This window comes from Vicia villosa, linkage group LG5, assembly GCF_029867415.1.
Source record: "Vicia villosa cultivar HV-30 ecotype Madison, WI linkage group LG5, Vvil1.0, whole genome shotgun sequence".
Lineage (NCBI taxonomy): Eukaryota > Viridiplantae > Streptophyta > Magnoliopsida > Fabales > Fabaceae > Vicia > Vicia villosa.
In genome coordinates this window covers 47,095,318-47,118,363 of record NC_081184.1, presented here as the reverse complement: position 1 = coordinate 47,118,363, position 23,046 = coordinate 47,095,318, and positions in this window count along the sequence as shown.

Sequence of the window (23,046 nt, the reverse complement as noted above, 5' to 3'; positions counted from 1 at the left end):
CAGATACAAAGATAGTGAACCAGCATCACAAAGATATCATACTAACAGGCATAGCAGATAAGGAGATAGTGAACAAGCATCACAAACATATCATACTAACAGGCATAGCAGATAAGGAGATAGTGAACAAGCATCACAAACATATCATACAATCGAGCTCCGCTCGAGAAACAAACAAACTATCGAAGTAGTAAACAATGCTAATGCACCACACAAACGAGCTCAACTCGTAAAGCAAGCAAACTACCGAAGTAGTGACCTGGGGACAGGGGAAGTGCTTTAGCTAGCGGGGAAAGCCACCCGAAGCCGCTATCAACGGGGAAAGCCACCCGAGATAGATACACTAAAGACTCTTAGCTAACGGGGAAAGCCACCCGAAGCTACTATCACCGAGGAAAGCCACTCGAGATAAACACGCCACAATCTGTTAGCTAACGGGGAAAGCCACCCGAAGCTACTGTCAACGGGGAAAGCCACCCGAGACAGGGACACCACAGACTGTTAGCTAACGGGGAAAGCCACCCGAAGCTATTGTCAACGGGGAAAGCCACCCGAGACAGGCGGAAAGTAAAAAAAGAAGCGAGGAATAATAAACAAGCAAAAACAGAGCCTCTTTCGAGGGCTTGGCCAGATGAATGCCTAGGTCCTACTTCTCATGGCAAATATGATGCTGCATGCCTACCCTACTTCTCATGGCAAGATATGGTGCGCAAAAGAGTAAAAGGGACAAAGGGGATACCGAGCGGATAGCAAATCCGCAGAGAGCTAGCAACGCAAGCAGAACTAAGAAACTTCACGTAATCTAACATCCAGCAGAGCCAGGAGTCCAGCATAAGCGTCAAAGCGATGCAGTGTGAAAATAAATCACAACCACTATGTGGTGCGTATCAGACACAACCGCACAAGCTACCTGCGAGAAACACAATCCAGACAATACGAGAATATACATCTCAATGGATGAGAGATCAGGAATAAGTTTGTGTCCCACAAATAAAGTGGAACACAACGCAATCGATTCGCAATCGAACTCTCTCAAAGTACCTTGCACAAGCTAGCACACTTATCAGAAATAACAAGGAAATGCGAACAAAGTCGCTTAATCGGATTATGAAACAAAATAGAAGTAAAATTCTAATTAAATTCTAAGAATAAAATCTAACAAGAATATTATTTTTCATGGCATTTTCATCTAAAGCAAATAGAACAAAACTATGTACAAAATACTAAATCTAACACGGAAAATAGTACATGTTTTTATTATCTTTTTATCATGCAAAATCTTGCAAAATAATGTGATTTTAAAACCTACAGAATCAATCAAATTAAAATCTAACAACAATTCTATTGTTTTTTATAGCATGTTCAATCATTAACTAGAACCAAAATTATGTAACAAAATTACTAAATTTCAACAAGAAAATAGTGAGCTCAGGGGAGTTTATCATGAAAAAACTAGTGGTGTATACAGGAATTGCGCAGGGCCCAAGATGAATGGCCCATCAGAAATTATTGTGTCAAAAACAAAAGGAGGAGCAAGCTTGGACCAAGGGGTATAGCGCCAGAAACAGTGAATTTAAGCCCAACAGATTAGTCCAATCCACATTCAGATCTTATTATCCAATACCTTGTGCTAATCAAAATCAATTAGTTCCACTTAACAGTAATTAATTCAGATTTATCCACCATTAATCTCATGCTAATCCACATTTTATTAACATTAATGTTCAGATTAAACAAAAATTGAAAGAGGAATTAGGGTATTACGCTCGTGGCTTCGGCTTGGCATCGCTCTCGACCTCTCTCACCCTCCTTCAACAATGGCGACGGCGGCCAGAACTCAACCTCATCCGACGAGGACTCCATCTCCGATTAAGAACTCCGATCGGTCCTCTCTTCCTCTCCACCGTGAATCAGAAGACATGACAATCACTCTCAGCCTTCTCTCAATCTCTCGTCGCTCATCATTCCGATTTGACAAAGAAAATCCGGTGCTTCTTCGCTCGCGACTCCGACGGCGAGAAATTCAGAGACATCAGGTATGAATAAGCTTTAGCCGTCTTGCTTCGAAATTTCGTTCTCTCCTTCCGTTTTTCTAAGGTGTTGTCTTTGTATGAAGATGATGAGCGTTGTTCTTGATGTTCTGCAAATGTGAACTTCAGATCGGTGAATATTGGAGATCATTGATGATGGATTATGCAGAGTGTTGATTGAAGTTGCAGCGAAGATTGCTGCAAATCAATGAATATTGTTGAAGATCTTCTCAATTCAGTGATGATGGCGTGAGGTTGTTGTCGTAATTAAAGATGTTGCTGATTTTCAATTCCGTTTTCTGCCGGTTCTTGGATGAAGAAGCAAATTGAAGCGTGAAGGAAATGGAGGATTCGGTTAGAGATTGATGAAGATGAATTCAGAGAGAGAGAGAGTTTGTTACGTTTTCGGTTATCGATTTTGTTATTCTGTTTCCCTCTTTCTGTTACGTTTCGTGGTGATGAAGATTGAAGAGAATTGTTTTTGAGAATTGAGGAGTTGAAGAGGATTCCAGAAGTGATGAAGATTATTGAGGTTACATTGATTTTGTTTGGTAAATCTTGGATGATTGAAGGATGAAGGTTGAAGATGATAAAGATTGGAAAGGATTCAAGAGAGGCTTGATGATGAAGAGATGAAGATTTCAGAGAGTTTGTTACAAGTTTTGTTACTGTTTTTCGATTCCCCCCTTTTCCGTTATAGCAATTCTGATATATATGTGAAGCTTCTAAAACCGATTTTCAACTTTGGCTCAGTTTTTCCAATTGTGCAGTAAGTTTCGGTTTTACTTGATATGTGTATCCGGTTTATTCATGATGCATAGTCTATTGGGAACCGATTTCTCTTTTTAATTCGAACCGGTTCGGGTTTTGTTTATGTCCTTTTGTGCAGGATTGGCTCTGGTGCAGCTCATGGGCTAGGTTTGCCATTGTGTAAGGCAGCCGATTTCGATGTTAAGCTGCAAGTTTGGAATTGTAAGGCTTGGCGGATTGAAGCTGATTTTTTTAATCCAAATTTGTTTGAGATGGACCTTGGTATAAATGTAATGGGCTTTGGACTTCACTTGAATTTTTTTGTAATTTAATTGTTTTCATAATGAATGGTATGGACTCTTGTATAATGATGAACTTTGAATGACATTTGTTTGATTCTTGAATTTTGGATGAACATGAACAAGTTTGAATAAAGGATGAATACTTTTGAAGTCTATGCCCGGAACTAACTCTTGACAAATTATGAGCTTAACACCTTTGATGCTATTAGAACACCTTAGCAAACATGAGTGAATATTCCAACGTAATCTTCAATTTTCAATGAAAACTTCACCTTCAACATTCAAATCATAAGTGAATTGTAGAGCGAGTAACAAGTATTTGAACTCAAAACAACATCTTAATCACAATGAATCCACAAAACATATTTTGTACCATGGCTAATATCTTGACTCGCACAACAACCAATTGGAGGAAACCTTTGCACCGAAATTGGCTTTAAAATATCAAAAACTCTTTATTATTTTCTCGATTTTTGAACGACGAAATAAACGTCGTTGATAACTTATAGCATGGTGAAGAGGGCAAATTTTGGGGTGCAACAGTATCACATTTGTGTCAACTTGAAATTTTCAAAGAAATTCAAATTTTGAATTTTGAGTTTAAGCTAATTTCCAGTCCAAATAATTATCTAAACACGATCCTCAAACATCCCTGAACCTATTCCAATCATTATCATCAATCAAAACACCCAAAATCGAGCCATACAAGCCACGGTTTGTCTCTCTCAAACTCAAATTCATTTTCATATATTCACTCATCATTAACGTGTTTTGATTGCATATTATGACTCATATGATTGTTTGGAACGTATCTGGGTTGTTCTTGTTGAGTTTTGATGCAGGAATCAGTATATGCCATGTTAGGGTTTCAAGTTTTTGAAATTAGGGATTTCATGTAGAAGTAATTTCCGGTCCAATTAATAGATCCATTGGACTCGTAAGGTGATTTATAGTCGATCTGGGCTGCTTGTGGTTGTTTATTGTTGTTGATTTTCAGGTTTTAACGGCAAGGAGCTATGGCTACGTTTGAAAACCGTCACTATAGCCTATAGCAACGCTTGTCCGTAGCTATAGGGTTGTTGCAGAGTTTAAACGACGGAGGAGGGAAGAAGATGATTGTGTGTCCCCATCCCATTGGCTAGAAAACGCGCGTGTGGATTTTTTAAATCCAGCCAGATTCTGTGCACGCCATCCACGCATATGCCATGTGACCTCGTCATCTCAGCCTTTAGATCCATTTGTCCCCTCATCCAACGTACATAAGCCTGCCAGTCTACCATAGACTCTCCCATCAACCACACCTGATCAAATTTTTCCTATTTTCTATTTTATTTAATTTTCTTTTTTGCAAAATTATTTAAAAATAGTTTAAAAATCAGAAAAAATATGCAAAAAAAATATTTTAGGTTGATAAAATATTGTCTTAATTTTTGACACAAAAATATTTTATTTTTCTTAATAATTAAAATATTTTGTTTAATTAACCAATATATATTAATATATTTCCTTTTTAATTATTCCTAACCTATCAAAAAAATCAAAAAAAATATATTTTCTTTTTATTAAATTAAGTTTATATATTATAAACTAATTTTGTACATAATTAGAATATTTTTCCCTTTAAGTTTAATTTATGTGTATAATTATTTGTATAATTATATGTTAATTAACTTAATAATCTCCAAAACAATTTCAAAAATCCCAAAAAAATTAATTTTATTTTAAAATTAATTAACAAACAATTTGGACATATTTTAGACTTAATTTTTTAGGTTTAAATTTTATTTCTAATTCTTAACCTTTTAATTAAATTAATTATGCATTAATTTTAATTAAAATCAACCATCCAAAAAATCCAAAAATATTTTCCCTTTATCTTATTGCAATTTAAATTCATAGATAAGTGTATAGGTTGTCAAATTCATGTAAATAGCGTAGTTTACATTTCTCGCACAATCGATGTAATAGCGTAGATTTACTTTCCGCATTTTACATTCCCGCATTTTAAATTCCTGTACATATAAAACTGCGTGTATGTCAAGAATGAAAATTGAAGCGCTAGATCACTAATCTCAAAGATAACATATCTGAAAACAAAACACAATCACACTTGCACCTCTTAGGGTAATCCCTATGTTACTCTTTTCAAAATCAAAACTTACTGTTTCAAATACAATTCAAATTTCTTTTGTATCTAGTCAAGGGAAGTTTTCTAAAGGAATAGAACCTTATAAACTTAGGGTATACCTCCTAATTGCTTGCTCAATCAAAAAACAACAAAAGTTCTCACATATCACTATTTTTCCAAAACAAACTTTCAAAAAAGACAACACTTTGTATATATCCAAACAAGGATCATTACGAAGTTAAAAATCTTTTTTCGAACCATTAAAATATATTTCGAAAGATAAACACTTTGTATACATCCGCACAAGGATCATTATAAAGTTAATTCTTTACAAAGTATTTAAAACCACATACAAGCATTTCAAAGCAAGAAAAACGATTCAAACAAGTGAGCTAAGCAATTAAGAGCCCATGGATAACCATGGATACAAAGGGTGCTAACACATTCCCTTTGTATAACCTACCCCCGAACCCAAAATCTCTTTAAGGTCCTTTTCTGTTTCTTTTATAAACCTTTCCTTAATTGGATAAAATAAAAGTCGGTGGCGACTCTCTGATTTTCACAATTCAAAAAATAAAAGATGAGTCAGTTTGCATCCCAAAAAAAAAGCAAGGACGACACTTGGTATGCCCCCAAAGTAGATGTGTTTGTCACCGAGCTGGGTAAACAATTCTGGTGTCATTTATCTTTCAGTACAACATAAATCTGTGTATATACCTTGCTAGTGTTTCTTGACATATTGGATGTCTCGACATCCTTTAAGACATTTGGGTCTGCTATACCAGAATTTCAATTGGTATCAGAGCAAGCATCTTGTTTTGTCTCTGGATGAGATTCTGGAAGGATACTTTCTGGTTTGGCAAGGAAGGTATGTAATGAAAAGATGTTTGAACATCGTCTGGTGTGAACATGGTCCTTTGAAGTGGAGGATGGACTATGTTGAGCATCAAAAGTTGTGGTAGTGTTTGGTGTTGGTTTGATTTATTTTCAAACCTAAAGTTGTGCTGCTTGATTGTGGGATGCGGTGATTAGGTACAAGAAGTAATGCCTAAAGGATGACGAGGAGCTGTTAATATAATTCCGCTACATGGTATCTCTTTCAAATATGGTTCTCTTAGCATTAGGGTTTGATCTCCTCAGGAACTACACCCATGATAGGGGATTAACAAAGTTGGTTCAGTCAACTGACCAAAGTGACCAACAATACTTGAGTCTGGGTCTCAAGTCCACTCAGAAAGGCACTTTAGTTTGGCTGATGGATGCTTCTTCAAGGAACAAGAAGAGAGATTGAAAAATTTAGTTTGGTCTTCATAATTCTTGATTTCCTTCAGGAAGTAACTCTGAATCCGGCTACACTTGGTAAAGTTGGGTCGTCTGTATTGGAGCTGAAACAAGGGGTGTTATTGAGGCAGTAATACTCCTAGCACCAAGTTCAGCTGGGTGTTCCAAGAAGAAGGAACTAATGTTCTATGAGATGTTAGTGTTAGACGCTGGCCTTAGGATCTAGAGGGGGGGTGAATAGATCGTTCACAGTTTATGGATTTAAACGACTTTTCAGCGGAAGTGATTCTGAATCGACTCGCGTCTATTCCGAACCACTATCGGAACGATTATATATGTATTTAAAAAACCAGTCAAGGACTTGAATTGAATGATAAGAGTATATGTTGCAGAATCAAGGCGTTTCTCTTATTGAAAATCAGATTAACTTTTTGTATGATGGACAATGTTTGCAATGCAGTAAGAGTGATAGAAACAAATATACAAACACTTGGTGATAATGATCAAATTGAAGGTAATTCAATGTGTGATGGATTGTGATGTTTATGAACGTTCTTAGTTCACAATCTTAACACTCGAATCGTTGATCAATTTTCTATTATAACCAAATATGAACAGAATGTAAATGAAAAAGTAAAAGCGACAAGAACACGATATTTGTTTAGGCAGTTCGTCGATCGTCCTCGCTACGACTACGTCTGCCCCCAATTCCAAATTGAAATTGGGTAATCTTTCATTAATGTTGAAAGTAGTATATACAAAGAAGATAACAAAGCGATAAACGATAAACCAATTATGTCGATCCTTTGAATCTTCTTCCCCCTTAATCTTGAGCAAGATCAAGGTTATCCAAGAGCTTCACTTTGATTCCCTTCTGCAGTGTCTTGATTCCTTGAACTCCCCGTTCCTCAATCGTTACACTCAGCCGAATCCTCAATGAACGCCTCTTGATAAAAACCCCCAAGAACCACCCGTCGTGGAGGACAAAACCCGCAGATTTTATTCACCAACAAACCCCACAAACCTTCACCCACTAGGAATCTTCAATTCCGTTCCATGGACGTTATCGAACTCATCACTAACCCGCAACGCAAGAATGATTATGTGTAATTGTGTTGGAGATGATGAAGAACGAAGATGAGAAGCGTTTGTGTATCTTTCAGTCGTTGGTGTTGCATTGAATAATTACCCTTGCATGATATATATGATTGCATAACAGTTGGAACCAAGAAAAACTGATTTTTGAACTTTCTTGATCAGTTAGGTCGACCTCTTGTAGGGGTTAGGTCGACCTAGCAGTGCTTGCTGAAGTTTGCTCCCAGTTAGGTCGACCTGTTGAAGGAGTAGGTCGACCAGAATCCTCTTCTGATGCGTTCTGGGAACATTTTCTCAGATTAGGTCGACCTAGTTGTTATGTAGGTCGACCTAGCAGACTGATATGAAGATTTCTTCATTTTAGGTCGACCTGGGTTGACAGTAGGTCGACCTAACTGCTGATTTTCTGCATTTTTCTTGTTCAGCTTGTGTTGAGTCGACCTTTATGCATAGTAGATCATCTTGTGCTTTCATGAGTGATTAAATGCTTTGCTTTTCCGATTCCTCCTTGTTGTTTGGATGCTCATTTGAGTTTGCCATAAATCAAAAACATCTTAGAGTGTAGTCTTGTATTCACATACTCCCCCTTTTTGATGATGGCAAACCAATAGTCAAAAGCTTTGGTGGAAGTGACACAGACTCAACAAGGCTCCCCCGTACATCCAGCATCTATTTCTCAACCAAGCAATCTCTCCACAAAGCTCCCCCGTACACTCAGCATCTATTGTATCTATCTCCCCCTTTGACAACATCAAAAAGAGAAACAAAGAAAACAGAGTAGGAGAGTAACACGAGAAATAAAGAATACCGGTAGTCATAGAGATAGATAACATGTAAATGGTGAAATCATAAGAACTAAACATATTTTAAAGAAAAACCAACACCATACATAGTAGTTCAAGAGATTAATAAAAGAAAACAGAGAGTACTACATCATATAATGTTTTTAACAAAAAAAGCTTAATGACATGAAATGCAATGAAATGATGATATGATAAACAATATGTCCTAACGCCTGCCCCTTCTTCCTCTTCCTCTTTGAAATGTATGAGGTCGATCTTCTTCAACCTGTTCCAACAAATCCAGCACAGACATGTTAAGAGTGTTGAAGCTTTGGCTTATGTTAGCATGGCGATGCAATGCCGTTTCCTCAAACTGATTCTGCCTCAATACGGAGTTGGATGCAAACGTCTCAAAATCGTTCCTTTGTTCCTGAACCAAGCCGTACAACGATTGGTATTGACGTTGTTGTTCCTCATATCTATCTTGTTGAAGCTGCTGCATTGTTTGAAATTGAAGGTGTTGAGTTTCAAAGTTCTACTGTTGTTGAAGTTGCATAGCTTCAAGCATAGATATTATGTTGGATTGATCAGGAGGAGGTGGAGCAGTGTAACCCCAAGGAATTTCTTCCTCTTGAGACGGAACATATTGCCAATTTGGATCCGTGTCATGAGCTATGTCTTCCATGGTTTGATCCTCATCATTTGCTATTTCTTGATCGTTTCCCTCTTCCTCATTTCCTACATTGTTTCCAAACTCCGTAGGATCATCATAGTTGTAGATAACCTTCCCTGTTCCTTTTTGAATGAGATAATAGGTTTTCCTAACAGGATTCCAATGATATCCCATAAGAGTCAAGGTGGTTTGTGAGAATTCTTGGGATTGATGTATGCGAGTGTAGTGTAAGTGATCAAGTCGCATACCAAAGTGATTGACAATTGTTTGAATGATTGATCCATAACACAGGGCTGTAGTTTTCTGTTTGACCTCATGAAACTTAGCAGCTAGGAAGTGAGGCCAGTGTAAACGCGTTCTATTTTGCAGTAGATACATGAGCACCACTTCATTCCTTTCAATTCTCGAATATCCTCCTGCCCTTGGTCGAATGATTCTTGAGATTACCCAATTCAAGAGCCTAGGATCTCGCTTCAAATGACCGGCTGTTATTGTTTCATTTGATCTGTCAAATACGGAAGGGTCTTTGAGGATTGACTTCATGTAGGCCTCATGATCATAGTTTCCCGGTACATCCCCGTCTACCATACGGAGTTCATCACCTACGATTGTCAGACCAAAGATACTAATCCAGACCCGTTTGTCAACAACATGCGACCTAGATCCCATTTTGAAACGGAAATTACAACCGTCCCCTTTCGTAAATCCTGCATAGAAAGCCCTAACGGTATTTTCACAGTACGGGGTATCACATTGCACTAAGGGATGAATATTTTGATGTTCAATTAACGCAGCGACATCAGGGATATGCATGTTTTCGACAAGATTTGGATCATAAGTATATTGCTTAACAATTTTTCTTTTCATCTGCCACTTCTCAAAGTTTTCTCTACAATCAGGATGAACAAAAGCACTTACCGGTTGAGATGATGAACTGGAAGCAATTTCCTTTCCTTTTCTTGATTTTGGAGGCATGGTTGGAGATGCTTTGAGTGAGAGAGGGATGATATTTGGACAATTTTGAGTTTGAGGAATTAGGGTTAGCCGTACCAAAAGAGATGAGAATGAGAGGGAATGCAAGAATGGAATGTTTTGAATGAATGAGAGTGGGTCGGGTCGACCTAACAGACCCAAATATGGAAAAATTAACGCAGTAGGTCGACCTAAAGAGAAGCTGGGTCGACCTAACAGAAGTAACAAAACAAATGACCAAATTAGGTCGACCTAAATTGTGAGTAGGTCGACGCAATTGGACCTTTTTAGTTTTTCTAAAGAAGCTTCTTATGTAGGTCGACTCAAATACAGAGTAGGTCGACCTAAGTTTCCTTCAATGATGAAAATGCCTTAGAAATGTTTCTATATGATGTATTTTTGTTTTGTCATTTGCTTGAATGCACAACCATTGTATGTTATGAATGAAAATGATGAACACATATACATAAGTATTTGAGAAGAGTAGATAAGAGCACATGAAGTCACTATAAGCATGTTAATTGATAGCATATTATAGCATCAATAAAATTTTTGGAAGTGAACAATAAACATGTTACCGCTTTCTCAATATGTAGATGTTTTGTCATCATTGTGTGGAGTCTTCTTGTCAGTTTGCCATACTCATTTCCTTTGCCAAGTATGGTTCTTCAATCTTTCTTCATAGATGACATACCAAGAGTGGTATGTCTTCCTTTATGTGTCTTGAGCACCAGCTGTCAAGGAACCACCACCTTTCGGCGATGTCAAGACACATTTCCTGCGAAATTAAATTAGAGTGGAAGGTCCCCAATCTTCATTGGGTCCTGGATGGTGAGTACACAATTTGTTGCACTTAGGCAACCATTGAAATACTCCTTTAGGAACCAAAATTCTCCTAAATTTGCATTTTTCAATGGTATGTCCCTTTTTGCAACAATAATGACAGGTAATATGATGAGAATATGGAGTTTTGCTAGTTGATGCTTTTGGTACAAAAGTGTATTTGTTATATAAAGGAGTATACGATCTTTTGAACTTATTTGGATCAACCGCAAAAGTCACTTTTGGTTGTAGAGCCTTGTCTAACTTGGCTTTTAGATCTCTTACTTCTTTTTGCCAAATGTGACATGTCTCACAACCAAACCATGATGTAGGATCTATTTCAACTTTGTCCTTTTGAATGTCTAGCATAGATTGTTTTAAAGCTTCCATATCCCTTTCGGTTTTCTCAACTTTTGATTCAAGATATGAAAATATTTTCTTATTTGAGGCCAAAAGTTTGAAAGCTTTAATTGCATCTCTATGTAATTCTTCAAAAGCAAGTTTTAGTTGAGAATGAGATACCTTATCTACGAGTTCAGGTTTAAGATGACTTACAGCTTTCTTTTTCTTGTTTTGATGAGCCATGAAACAAACATTTGCTGATTCTTCTTCATCGCTTGATGAGCTTTCACTAGATGAATCACTTTCCCATGCTATGTAGGCTCTTTTAGATTTTTTATGACCTTTGCTTTGGTTCTTCTCCTTCTCTTTCTTAAGGTATGGACAATCCGGTTTGTAGTGACCGGCTTTCCCACAATTGAAGCAAAGACCTTTGATCTTTCCTTTGCTGTCGTCATCTTGTTTGAACATGTTTGATTGCTTTCTATAGTTGATCAAGCCTTTTTCGGAATGTTTTGCTCCATTTTTCTTTAGATATTTGTTGTATCTTCGCACAAACAGTCCCATTTCCTCATCATCGGAGTCTTCGTCATCACTTGTGTCACTATCCTTTGGCTCTCGTTTTGAGGTCTTGGAGCTCGAAGCTTTTAGAGCTATTGACTTCTTCTCTACCTCTTTCTCCATGTTCTTTTCTTTCTTTGTCCTTTTCTCATGCATGTCAAGGCATTTAAGATGCTGTTCATGTTCCTCTAGTTTACCAAAAAGGGTGGTAATGTCTAAAGTGTTGAGATCATTTGCTTCCTTCATTGCTGTAACTTTGGGTTGCCATTCCCTGTTCAAACACCTTAAGATTTTGTTAGTAGCAACTGCATTGGAAACAGGTCTATCAAGAGAATTTAATCGATTTTTCAGATGAACGAATCTCTTCTGCATGTTTTCGATGGATTCACCATCTTCCATGTGGAAGAGTTCGAACTCTTGAGTTAACGTATTGATCCTAGCTAGTTTGACATCATCCGTTCCCTCGTGGGCAACTTGCAATGTGTCCCACATAGCTTTAGCTTATCTACAATGGGAAACGCGATAGTATTCATCAACTCCTAGAGCTGAGATTAGAATGTTTCTCGCTTTCCAATCGTATGCATATCTCTTTTCATCTTCAGCATTCCAAGTATCTTCTGGTTTTGGAACAACTGCACCAGCTGCATTTGTCATGGTGATCTGAAATGGACCATTGACAATAGCTGTCCAGATGTTCCTATCAATTGCATTGATATGGACACACATACAATCCTTCCAATAGCCGTAGTTTTCGCCGTTGAAAACTGGAGCTCTATTATGAGCCCCTTTAGGTCCGGAAGCCATCTTTCCAATAAGTGTTTCACGTAGCACGGAATAAACCAGAGCTCTTGATGCCACTTGTTAGACGCTGGCCTTAGGATCTAGAGGGGGGGTGAATAGATCGTTCACAGTTTTACGGATTTAAACGACTTTTCAGCGGAAGTGATTCTGAATCGACTCGCGTCTATTCCGAACCACTATCGGAACGATTATATATGTATTTAAAAAACCAGTCAAGGACTTGAATTGAATGATAAGAGTATATGTTGCAGAATCAAGGCGTTTCTCTTATTGAAAATCAGATTAACTTTTTGTATGATGGACAATGTTTGCAATGCAGTAAGAGTGATAGAAACAAATATACAAACACTTGGTGATAATGATCAAATTGAAGGTAATTCAATGTGTGATGGATTGTGATGTTTATGAACGTTCTTAGTTCACAATCTTAACACTCGAATCGTTGATCAATTTGCTATTATAACCAAATATGAACAGAATGTAAATGAAAAAGTAAAAGCGACAAGAACACGATATTTGTTTAGGCAATTCGTCGATCGTCCTCACTACGACTACGTCTGCCCCCAATTCCAAATTGAAATTGGGTAATCTTTCATTAATGTTGAAAGTAGTATATACAAAGAAGATAACAAAGCGATAAACGATAAACCAATTATGTCGATCCTTTGAATCTTCTTCCCCCTTAATCTTGAGCAAGATCAAGGTTATCCAAGAGCTTCACTTTGATTCCCTTCTGCAGTGTCTTGATTCCTTGAACTCCCCGTTCCTCAATCGTTACACTCAGCCGAATCCTCAATGAACGCCTCTTGATAAAAACCCCCAAGAACCACCCGTCGTGGAGGACAAAACCCGCAGATTTTATTCACCAACAAACCCCACAAACCTTCACCCACTAGGAATCTTCAATTCCGTTCCATGGACGTTATCGAACTCATCACTAACCCGCAACGCAAGAATGATTATGTGTAATTGTGTTGGAGATGATGAAGAACGAAGATGAGAAGCGTTTGTGTATCTTTCAGTCGTTAGTGTTGCATTGAATAATTACCCTTGCATAATATATATGATTGCATAACAGTTGGAACCAAGAAAAACTGATTTTTGAACTTTCTTGATCAGTTAGGTCGACCTCTTGTAGGGGTTAGGTCGACCTAGCAGTGCTTGCTGAAGTTTGCTCCCAGTTAGGTCGACCTGTTGAAGGAGTAGGTCGACCAGAATCCTCTTCTGATGCATTCTGGGAACATTTTCTCAGATTAGGTCGACCTAGTTGTTATGTAGGTCGACCTAGCATACTGATATGAAGATTTCTTCATTTTAGGTCGACCTGGGTTGACAGTAGGTCGACCTAACTGCTGATTTTCTGCATTTTTCTTGTTCAGCTTGTGTTGAGTCGACCTTTATGCATAGTAGATCATCTTGTGCTTTCATGAGTGATTAAATGCTTTGCTTTTCCGATTCCTCCTTGTTGTTTGGATGCTCATTTGAGTTTGCCATAAATCAAAAACATCTTAGAGTGTAGTCTTGTATTCACAGTTAGAACATTACTTCAGCAGGTATGCATCTACCGGTTGAAGAACAGGTGTTTTGGATGCTAAACAAAATGTTATGAATGCTTTTGTTTGGAACCTACTTCTGATCTGAAAGATGAGACATCTGATTTGTGCAGGTTGGTCAGGATATGATTAACAGTCTGTCTACCTTTGTGACCAAGGTATATGGAAGTATAATAGTCGAGATCTTGAGAAGAACTCATAAAGGCATCACCACCGGAGCCCTTGTGAAGGATAAGCTCATATATGGAGGATCCTCTTGATCAAAGGAACCAGATTGATGGAATCTTGATTATGCCCATGTAATAGATTCTATTTATCTTGTGCTTACCCATAAGAACTTGAAGGAAGTGTCAGACATAATGTTTTGACATCTGTTTTCTAAGAATTTATTTTTCTCAATGTGTCTGGTTTTTTTCAAGAATATAGTGGAGGTTGCTTACTCAAACATGGATCAATGATTAAGTCCTCCTGTTCCATTGGTAAAGTCTTCTAAAAGGTGGTAAGCATTGGAGACACATTAACCGACATTATGTGATTGATGTGTGTCTGAACTTTGGAATGTCATCCAAATCACCTAGGGTGGACATTTCAGCTGAAGCAATGAGGAAACCCGTTTCTGAGATCAAAGGATTAAGGTGTCCTGGTACTTTCGTGAAGCTTCTCTTTATTGCTTGGATTCACTTATATGGTTTCCTCACATAATGAATTAGTGGTAGTGCAAGGAATGACGTGGATCCTTGTGCTTTAAAGAAGTAGACTTAGTCTGAACAGTCTACTCATGATGAGCAAAGGCCAGTTAATGCCATGTTTGTTGAAATCTGCCTCGGATAACTATTAGAGGGAATCTCTTCTATAGGTTAAGAAAAATGGCATCCAAACATCTCGTAGTCAGACAGGAGGTCTGTACTTTGTGCATATGAGATATGGTCTTTGAAGGGTTGATAAACTACCAATGGTTGATTATCTTGGATCCCCTATAAGAATGGTAGGTTACTATGGAAATCATCTCAAGAACCATAGCAAGATCCTGAAAGATAGGTTAATATCGGAGTTGATGGTTGAACATCACTTTAGTTCTCTGCTTCCCCCAACTAAGGAAGGTTATTTAACTCATGATGGGATTAAGGGTCAAGTAACTAACCAAATCAGAAACGGCTAATGTGACTACGTGTCTTGTTGAAGAATCCACTCACTTCAAGTGGTGCATAACAATGTCATTTGCTGTTTTTGTATATTAGAGGCAGTCTTATCAGCTGATTGTATCTCTAAAGGAAGTAAAACACATCATCTGCTGATTGCATGAAGATGAGCACGTAACTGATGAACAACCGTGACAGGGTGAGCATACAAATCTGAAGTGTGTGCAAGTCTGCTTTTTGACCCAATGTTGTCAGGAAATGATTAAGAGTTTATTTCTTTCGCAAGTTGCAATGGTGAGATTTTTATTGAGCTTCTTGAAGGACTTCGATGCACAATAAGTCCTTGGAATAATTATTCAAGAACTAGAGCTGGGTCTTGAAGCTGATGTCCCAAATGGTATTGTAACATCATTGCTGATAATAGTTTGTGGAAAAGACTTGGGACCATGAATCTTAATACCACGTTTAGAAGTGATAGTTCTAAATAGGGGTTGGAATAAGAAGATTCTTATTTTAGAGTAGTATGCTCAGGCAAGGCATGTCTACCATGATGGTTTCATTAGTATCAGTCACTACTAGTGAATGCAAATAGCAGAAGGATGAATTAATCGGCATATTATTTTAGGTTATTCTTTCAGTTATAGTTCGAAAGTCTGAATCTTAGTAGAGCTTTTAAGCACACTAAGAAATCATTGAAGGTTGGTGTAGCAACCTGCCCTAAAATTAAAGGTTTAGAGTCGCCACCTATTCTGAAGGGCGAATAGGAAACCCTACACAGTTAAGAGATCCGGGGTAAGTTATTATAATCAGGTCGAGGGAAGGTGTTAGGCACCCTCAATCCTTTCCTATTGTCTTTGAATCTAAGGGTCAAGTTTTATGGTTAAAAGTTAAGGTTAATAGCTAAGGAATTGAATAGGGGAAAAATTGAGATTTTAAGGAGGGGGACTCGCCTTGGTTATCCAAGTGCCTACGTATCTCCTTAAGGAGAATCAGAGTCAACGTAGTTCGGGCACAGGGTTGTACGCCTTAGAATTTGAATTTGATTTGATATGGTTTGGAGGCTTTTTGAATGGCCTATCGTAGTTTTTGAAATGCGAAGTTCGAAGGTATTTTGAATTACCTTATCGTAGATTTGAAAATCGCAGAGATGGAAATCTGTAGCGTCGTGGTTTAGTGTGTTTTGAAGGTTTTGGGCGTACAACCCTGATTTAATATGTCACCGTTAGATGCGATGATCAATAGATTTGATCAGTATAGCTAACAGATTAAGGGGCATTGCTGGTTACTCAGATCGATAGATTGATCGTCGCGGGCAGCAAATTAAATGTATTTTAAATTATATATTTTTTTTATCTCTCGTCTAATGCGACTAATAGCTTTAGTCGGGTCAAGAAGAGAATTAAACAAAGGATCAATTAACATTATTTCTTGTCAATGCGACTAATAGGTTTAGTCGGATCGAGGAGAAACTTATATTAATCCCGAATCAATTGAATAAGAATTAAGGCTTTTGCCAAATGGCAGTGGGATTGGGCAAACCCTAATATGTATAATCCTTCCATGTGTAGAGAAAACCTGGTAGTAATCCAGTGTGATGAGCCTTTGAATGTCCATGATAGGGCTTCATGCTGTGGCGCGCTGGATCTGAGATTGGATAGATCTGAGGGCCGAGATTTAGAGGGCACACGATGGGATTTATAGGAAGCGTGCACAGGATCTATCAATTCGTTGCTTCATAAAATAAATGGTTGAAGTGGGAATCGAACCCACGTCAGCCACATCTGAGATTGGAGAGATCTGAGGGCCGAGATTTAGAGGGCACACGATGGGATTTATAGGAAGCGTGCACAGGATCTATCAATTCGTTGCTTCATAAAATAAATGGTTGAAGTGGGAATCGAACCCACGTCATTATACTTGGGAAGTTGTATACTCCTCTTTCCACTAGACCAGTGCTTATTCGCTGATACAAATATAAACGCAAAGAATGATATACAGAACTGACTCATGAATTTTAAAAAAAAAGAACCTGCGCGCCCTTCTTTCTCCTTTGCTCTTTTCTGCAGAAACGTGAAAACACCATAGACCCTGCCATCATGAATCTCATCATATAAGTCAAATAAATCCAAGATAAAAACACAAATCGATTAAAGATTGTTCACTGAATCTAATGGAACCATTAATTTGGGCTAATTTCGCTTCTATCCTAATATCCCCAATTTAAAGCTTCAAAAACCCAGCAATGGCATATGCTTTGTCCTGCGTTCAAACTTCGATTAAATGACCCAGAAAGAAGAGAAACATGATTATAAACATATGTGCACAGTCAAATCGTGCTAAGAGTTCGCATATATATATGGAATCGAAATAAATTCCTTTTGATGCAAACCGTGGTTTAACAGTGCCGATTCTTGAGGCTTCTCGCTTTGTTTGCGATTGGGATACGATTGATAATGCTCCAGGAATATGCCTAAATCTCCAAAACACCTTGCAGCGATCTCCAACTCAAAACGACTCTGGTCTTTTTTTCTTGAATTTTGAGATACGATACAAATCCTGTTAGTGTTCTTGGAAGTCCCTTTCTAGCGGCCAATCCTCCTCTCCCGTATGTAAGAAAATGGTCCCATTTATATTGAAGAAAAATAGGTTAAATTAGAAAAGGTAAATAATTAAAATAGGAATCAAGATTTATGATAAAATTAATATAAAAAATATTTGCTTTGATTTTTTCTATATAGGTACAGAAAAATCAAAAGCTACCATTTTAATATTTTTTTTGAAATTGGACTTTGGAGATTTTTTTTCGTATCGGTTTGGCCACTGTGAATATTTTGAGCAACTTTCTCTCTTTTATTTTTTGTTGGTATATTTCCTAATAATTTCTAATAATTATATCACTTAATTCTAATAAGCTACTTATAACTAATAATAGTATAACTAGTTAATAATACTAATGACTAAAAATAATTTAATAAAATAAACTAATAATAATATTATTAACAATCCTATAACTAATATCTAATTAACCCCCAATTAATTACTAAAAAAAGATTAATAATAATTCTACTAATATTAGTAATAAAATATAACTGATAATAAGATGAGTAAATAATTAAAACTAAATTGTAGTAAAAAATAAAAATAATGAAGAACCCTTATAATGAAATAGATGGGCCCAAATATTTGGGTCCAAATGTCTGTTAATTACACACCTAAATTTAGTTAAAGGTTTTATAAGAACGTGGGTTTAACAATAGATATGTTAAACCCCATAGCCCTTAATTTTTTTTTTACACCTTTAGTAAATTAAAGAATGCGAATAGTATCGGGTAAATTTTGGGGTATGACAGTTGGTTTCAGACTATGCATGCTGTAGCAACCTGCCCTAAAAATTAATATTTTAGAGTCGCCACCTATTCTACCAAGGCGAATAGGAAACCTTACGCAGTTAATAGATTCGGGGTAAGTTATTATAATCAGGTCGAGGGAAGGTGTTAGGCACCCGCAACCCTTTCCTAAGGTTTTATCGAAGATAAGGTTTATGGCTAAATGTTAAGGTTTAATAGCTAAAGAAGTGAAAAGGGCAAAAAGTGAGGTTTGAACGAATTAGGATTTAGGGGAAGGGGACTCGTCTTGGGTATCCAAGTGCCTACGTATCTCCTTAGGGAGAATCAGAGTCAACGTAGTTCGGGCGCAGGGTTGTACGCCTTAGAATTTGATATGGAGGTGTTTGAAGGCTTTTTGAATGGCCTATCGTAGTTTTTGAAATGCGAAGTTCGAAGGTATTTTGAATTACCTTATCGTAGATTTGAAAATCGCGGAGATAGAAATCTGTAGTTACGTGGTTTAGTGTGTTTTAAGTTTTGGGCGTACAACCCTGATTTGATATGTCACCGTTAGTTGCGATGATCAATAGGTTTGGTCATTATAGTTAACGGATTACGGGTATTACTGGTTACTCTGACCAATAGATTCGATCGTCGCGGGCAGCAAATTGAATGTATTTTGATCTTGTAATTTTTTATCTCTTGCCTAATGCGACTAATAGATTTAGTCGGGTCGAGAAGAGAATTAATTAAGGGTTAATGTTCTTTGCCAAATGGATAGTGGGATTGGGCAAACCCTAGCACCTTGGTAATTGTCCTTCTAGGGTTTTTTTTTTGTGATTTTTATAAGTTAAAACCTAATTAAATAAAATAAATCAAATAGTCGAAATAATCGGGGAAATAATTCTAAACCCTAATTAGGAGCCTAACCCTAATTCATATTTTAACCTTAATTAAAATAATTTAATGAAATTAAACCTAATTATCTAATACATTAATCTAAATAAATAATAAAATATATAAGAAGGAAAACATGGGTTTTGATCCTATATGGTGCATTGATGAGTGAGCATGGTGGGGCAACGTTTCCAGAGCGCTAGATCTGACTGCGCGGAGATCTGATGGTAATGAATGCAAGGTGTATGATCGGCGTACGTTGATGCGCAGCATTGGATCACAAAGTTTGTTTATTGGTGTATGATCGGCGTACGTTGATGCGCAGCATTGGATCACAAAGTTTGTTTATTTAGAAAATAATGTAAAAATAAAGAGAGACGCTGGGTCTCGAACCCGCGTCCTGATAGTCATGTATACTCCTTGCCAACTGCGCTAGCGTTACTTGTTGTTTTTTAAATGAAACGAATACAATAAAATGAAAACAGGAATTTAAATAGCAAGATTTACGCGCCCAACATGTCTTCATCTTCTTCACGTTTTTGCTGAAAACTAGAAAACTTTTGGCAACAGTTTTTATGTGTTGCTACAAACTGTCCCACTCGCACCTGCAAATCCTTCACAAAAAAATGCGTAAAAATATTCCAGACTTATTGTAAACAGTCTCACGAATCTACTGGGCTTATCAATTTGACATGAAATCGCCCCTAACTAATAACCCTAATTTGATAACTCAAGAACCCTAAACATGGCATATCACGGTACCTGTGCTTAAAACAAAATTAAATTATACAGGAACCGTCTAAACCTCATCACAAACGCATATATGTAATTAAAATACGATGAGGATGCATCAATTGTTGTAACCGAAATAAAAAAAACTATGGTGCAAACCGTGATGGATGATCATGATTCCAAATGCCAACAGCCTCAAGAATGATTGGAAAACTTCCCAGGACCTTCAATGATCGTTTCTGAACATCCAAAAGCCCCTTAATCTCCTTCAAATTCCCAAACCGAGTTCCAAATATTCTTGGCTTTTTTGAGTTCGTATCACTGTGTTTGGCTGCAAAATCTTGTCCGAAAAAAAATCCTTTTGCCTTGTACATGTTATGGTTATATATTATCACCAATTAGGTCAACAAAAATTGACTAAATCCCTCTTGAATCAAATATTGGAAAATTGGAGAATATTTGATTCTAAACCTTCCCAATTGGGACCAATTTCAATCTATTTGATCCAAATCTTGTTTGTACGAATTTGTTCTCAAATATTGAGTATCATGGCAATTGATTATGATTGGAATTTGTTTTTTAAATCATATCTTTTATTTTCCCTTGATTTATTTGAATTTAATCACCTTTAAAATGAATAAAAATTCACAATAAATCCAATAAACCATACAAATTCGTGGCAATGACATTTGGACCCTTTTGATAACTGGAAGAACAAGATTGGATCATAAAAAGTTGGGCCCTTTTGCGAGAAAATCCATTTTGACCTTTATTTATTTCACATTTTCCATCCAAAATCTACCGACTTTGACGAGGCATATCTCCCTCAATTTTTAAGATATGAGAGAGTTCTAGGACTTTTTGGAAACCTCAAGATGTCCTCTACAAGCCACTTTGGAACATATTTTTCATTTGGAGATTTTATCTTGATGATATGCCCTTTGACAAAAAAACTGCTTTCGGTTGACCTTTGAAAAGGACCTATAATCTTTTGTACCATATCTCTCAAATGATGCATTTCTGGCCTTGGCTTGTGAAAGACAAAGTTGTAGAGAATCAAATTTCCTTCAAAATAGGCTTTGGTTGGGAAATTTATGATGCTCCATGTGAAAGTTATGACCAGTCAAAGTTGAGTTGACTTTCTCCTATAAAAAACCCTAATTTGAACCTTTGCACCTGTTCATTTCTGAGTTTTTATTAATGGATCATGATCAACCTTTGATCAAATTATGGATATAACTTCACATACTTGATGTTGACCAAAATTCAGGAGTTTTGATTGTATTTTGACTATAGTTGACTTTTAGGTCAAACTAGTCGATTAATGATCATCTGAGCCATTGAGTGAGTAATCCTTGAAATCGAAGCTTGACTTTTGACATGGAGATGCTTTGTGACATATGAGATACCTTGAGATCCATTTGAGGCCTTAGAGATTCAAACTTCTTTGATAAAACGTAAACCCTAGTTTAGGAGGCCCTCGATTAGGAGAATGTTCCTTGAACCCTGAGTCATTGAAGATGAAAAGAGGAGGGCAAATTTTGGGGTATGACACATGCATGACGTCTTGCCTAAAGGTCATGCTGCTTGATGTGGATGCTCAGGGATACAAATCAGAAGTGTCCTTGAAAGATTGACTCTTTTGAGGGAGTCAATGCCTAAAAAGGTATGGGTAGAGATAATCCATCACTATGAAAGCATGAAGACTTTCCAATGTCTTCTTCTGATGCTCAAGCCTTCATCTTCAACTGGAGCATTATCTACACATGACAATAGAAGTCAGGTGGATACCTGTAAATTGGTGCTGCAATGGTATAGATAGTGTCAAGCCAGAGTACAATTCAATCCTATGAAGTTTCTATGAGAACATGATGTCATTCAATATGCTGTGACATTATGAAATTATGGTAATCTTAACACAATATGATTGAATCCAATCTTGGGAAATTGGGTGAAAATCAGAAGTTCACATATCCCTTGAAAGCTTAATGGATGAGTCTGTGAGAATTTATGTTTCTCCACAGAATTCTGAAAGGACTGCTTAAGGTGTCACAATGTGACATTCTGAAACCTTTGTGTGAGTCACTAAGTCTAAGTGAAAGGAGAAAACTTAGAATCCAGTATGAACAAGTGTACAGTCTGGCAAAGCTTCACTGATTGGTGGAAGAAGATGTGTTGGTCACATATGTGGCAACCGAAGACAATGTCTTGACATGATTAAGGACTTTTTTTTAAGACCGACAAGGATAAATTTTGGAGGATAAGATAATACACAGTCCGAAGGATGTGTGAGTGACAGTGCAATGAGCTATTATTGGAAATTTTGTTCCTTTAGAAGAATTAGTCCTCACCCAGATAAGGCATTCAACGGTAGCCTTGGAAAAGAATATTTGAATTTGGGTATTTTCCTAAAATACTGATCTGTGTTGACTAAGACCAATACTAAGACCATCATTATCTCCTATGCCTGGAGATGTAATGCCATCTTCCTCTATGAATTAAAATTGTTGAGTACCTTCCAACAAATAAGTCTTTTGGTCGGGCATGAGTGAAACACCTCGTGGGTACAGTTTTGAGAGGGCCTTCAGTATAAGTCGTTGATAAATCTGGAAGCGGTTTTTTCACTGGAGTCTGATATTAGTGTTGGCATCAGGATCACAAAGTAATAGAATAGGATGTCATATTCAAATGATATGTTTATTGTGACTTGTGATCTGAGTTATGAACACAATGGTGACATGTGTTCTGAGTTACCCGGAGTTGCAGGCTGCACCTCTATGCCTAAAACAGGATAGCTCAGGTTAGGTAGAACCTACTGCTAAAGGCTTCTCGTGCATCTCTGAGAATCAGACTTTTGTCTTAG